Raw genomic sequence first — 3,997 nt, 5'->3', positions numbered from 1 at the left:
GGACTCTCCCACTCCCCCCTCCCAAATACACACACACACTGTCACTTTAATCAGTCTGAATAAGCTCTTTTGCACTACAAATCATTATATCTGCACTGTTGTTACTTCACTGGTTTGTACTCTATCTGCCATGTGCCTTGTGCTGCTTTATATTTTTTTTTACATTTTACCTTATTTGTATATTTGTATAGTTGTATTTTATATTTAATCTGTATCTATCTGTATTTATGTTCTACTGTTAGTGTTATCTGTATGCACCAAGGGTCTGAGAGTAACGCAATTTCAATTCTCTGTGTGTATGTGCTGTACATGTGGAAGAATTGACAATAAAGCAGACTTGACTTGACTTGACTTGACATTTTCTTTCCAAACAACAAGTCTACAAGGTCTACAAAAAAATTTAGCTATAGGATCAGCCACATTTGTGAATTTCTGTTAATTGTACAATTCTGTGTTCTTTTTTCTGTATGTTTGTGTGTTTTATACAGAATCAAACATCCTTGGAGTAGTGCTTGGAATTTTGAGCATCATTATTTTAATTATTCTCATTAGTGTGATTGTGTTTGTAGTCATTAAAAACTGCAGGAAATACAAAACTAGTGAGTCCTCATTTTTATTACATGACAATCTTACACTATATTTCTACATTACAGTTTTCATTAAACATTACTACAATAACCGTTTAGTAGTATTGTTATTTGTATTGGTATTTATTATTTTATTGAGAAAGTAGTTTTTTTTTTTTACTATGTTTTCTCTGTTTCTTGCTTATGCACATTTTCAGACAACAATAGGAATAACACAGTTGGAAAAAGGAGCAACACTGAGATGACCTTACGAAATTACAATACATATCAGTAAAGACCGGACAGTATCGAAAAAAGATGGTATACTGGCCGATATCGAAGGCACCAAACCCAGGTCACACCAGAGGGTTTGTCCCTGAACATTTACATTTATTCATTTAGACAGAAGCTTTTATCCAAAGTGACTTACAAATGAGAACAATTCAAGCCTTACCACACTAAATTTCCATTTATAGATAATAATGAAGTTGTTTCTATAGATTTTCATAATATCTAATATTTCATAAGAATATTGATATATAATTTGTTTTCCTATTCAATTCTTTTGTCTCCCAAAATGTATAATAAACATGCTTTTAGTCCTGGTGTCCTCTACAGTGGACATGTATGAAATTATGTCCTGTTTCATAACAGGAAGTCATATTTTGATTTGAAACCCCATAACATTTTCCTGAGATGTTGATTTATGACAAACAATTTGAAAATTAATCAGATTTAAATTATAATTACAAAATATTATCATATTTCCATAAGGATGTACAATTTTATCACTAAATTGATTTCAGCCATTGTTAAAAACCAAGGAGAGGGAGTGGTGATGGTGAAACATCCAATCATTTGGTATCTCTGGAAAGCCCTGAATGTGCTCTGTACAGGACATCCAGACTTAAAACTGTGACATGTGAGGTCTCAGAGAAATTCACTAAAATATAATGTCCACTACAGAGGCAAAAACTCCATAGCTGGGTCTCAGGAGGATATAATAGGCTTGTGCTTCTGTTTTGTAAGACTACGGTGCATCAAAAGTACCAATCTATGATGACAATAGGTGGTGACAAGTGACCGTCTTTTTGTGTTAATTAAATTTCATGACAATAGATTCAATAACAATCAGTAGATCAATGTTTAATATAGCATGTTTTATTTGCATGCCATTTAAATGCGACAAATTAAAAAAGAAGGGAAACATCAGATTACATCTACAGTATATGGTATTTTGTTCTGAGCGTATGCGATAGGATGGAATTAACAATCAAGTTAACAGTTTACTAATTACAAAGTGATGAGAGTAACATGAGATCCTCTACCCAGGGCTCAGGACAAAATTTTGATGGGTTTTAAAACGTGTTAAAATATGAATTTATCAGAAATATGATCAACAAAATATACTCTTTTTAAATATTAATAGAAAATCTCTACAAGAATTCTTACCTGCCTACAAGTTCAATTTAAAACTTTACTTTGTTTCTACAAGGTGCATAAAAAGGAAACCACAGAAACAGCCAGTTGAAGATACCTCACTGTTAAAGAGGATGTGAGACTTCGTCCCCTGTCAGCTTTTTCCGATCATCGGTTACAAATTGCATTTGCCACATCAATCTTTTGCTCTGTAACATCGGTTATGTCATCAGGGTTTTCAAATCAACACACTCAGAGAAGAGAAGTTGTTCAGAGTACTAACCGTTAAATACTGTCTTGATTTTGCATCAGTCCAAATTAAAACAATGTCAGTAGTTCTTAGAAAAGCACAGAAGGCTGTGAAGACAAAGAGGCAAGTTAATCACAGATCTTAGACAGCATAAAATCAATTTAGTCTTTAGAGAAGTGACTAATGCTGATCTAATGTGATGGTGTGAACACTTAATCATCATTTTGCATGGTTTCACTCACAACGTTGCATAGCTTTTTTTAAAAGAAAAAAAGCTCAAAGGTTGGAATAACTGTACAGTGTACTGCTATTTTATTTTTATTTTTTACCAGTCACCTCTGGAAAATACATAAAAATCACACCGAAATATCCAGAAGGTTTCTTGAATCGGGCTCTTATCTTTATGCACCAGAGCAACTTTGTAGAATAGCTTAGTGTTTATATGCATCAAAAGTAATATGAACACAGGAAGTTATGGAAATATTTTTATTTTTTTTAATAAAACGGGATGAATCGAATCTAAAATGCTAATAATTTACAGTCTTAAAAATCTGAAAATCGTTTATAAAGAAAGAGAAAAAAAAACAGAACCACAAGGCCACAAAGAAAAGCGCAACAGTTTTTAACTGATTTTTAGCCTGGCATGCACATAAATAACACCCAGTGGTTCAAGAGTGAGCTGGCATGCTTCTCTGACTCATTTTAGCTCTCTGTGGGAAGAAATCTGGGGGTTTTCAGGTGTGGCAGTCTCAAAAATAGTTTACCACAGAAAAGCATGTAAATGTGAAATGAAATGAACTTTTTACAAATTAGTTGATTTGAAAAAAACTGGTTAAATATATGGAAGCATGAATTGCTGGCCGTAAAACTGTATTGATGAAACTCAGTAGCAACCTGTGAATATTGAATCGGAAGGGCGTTCCCACACACTGAGTGCACACAACTATATTCAGTAACATAATGGCATCTGATGTTAAAAACAGGGTTGGAATGAGAAGCAAAATGCTATTGTTTAAATATTAATAAAGCAACAACGTGAAAATCAGTTATAATTTACTAGCACTTATTGAAGTCCCTGGACAGGTTTCAAATGCATTTGACAGTACTTGCAAAGAACAGATAAGGTGAACTTATAATTTGAAAATCCACACTTTCAAATGAAACAGCTTCCTTGAAAAAGTCAGTTACCTGTTGACCCAGCTGTACAGATCATTGTACACTTTTTTATGCTTAGAGAGCTGGTCAAAACGCATGCAAATATTACATAGTCTCTCTATCCAGTCTGTGTGCATTCTAACATCATAGTAATTGTGCCATCTAAAATAAGACTCATAACGCTCTCTATCAGCAGCCACTTGACTTAAGAAATTAGTCAGCGCCTTAATGCTGCTGAAGTCATTTACATGGATGAATGACTCTGGTGGAATTGATAGTTCATAAATGTTCCTCGGTGGGCCGAGCACCACCGGCACACTCCCCGCCTGAAGCGAGTTTCGCCACAGCTTCTCTGTGATATAGTCTGTGGATACTGAGTTTTCAAAGGCAAGGTAGAAATAACATCGAGATATTGTGGAAAGCAGCTTTTTGTTTGAGAGCAGCCAAATTAATCATGTTTATAAAGATAAACATGGGTTTATTATAGCCCACTTACGATTTACATTTCAGAGATCATTACAAATACATTACATGCTAAAACTGAATACATTTCAATGAACAAACTTGGCCTTGCATTTGCAACCATGTGAAAACAGGGGGTGCTGCA

The sequence above is a fragment of the Sinocyclocheilus anshuiensis genome, unplaced genomic scaffold, assembly GCF_001515605.1.
Source record: "Sinocyclocheilus anshuiensis isolate Anshui unplaced genomic scaffold, SAMN03320099.WGS_v1.1 scaffold508, whole genome shotgun sequence".
Lineage (NCBI taxonomy): Eukaryota > Metazoa > Chordata > Actinopteri > Cypriniformes > Cyprinidae > Sinocyclocheilus > Sinocyclocheilus anshuiensis.
The sequence above is the reverse complement of the archived record's forward strand: the minus strand, read 5'-3'. Positions refer to the sequence as shown.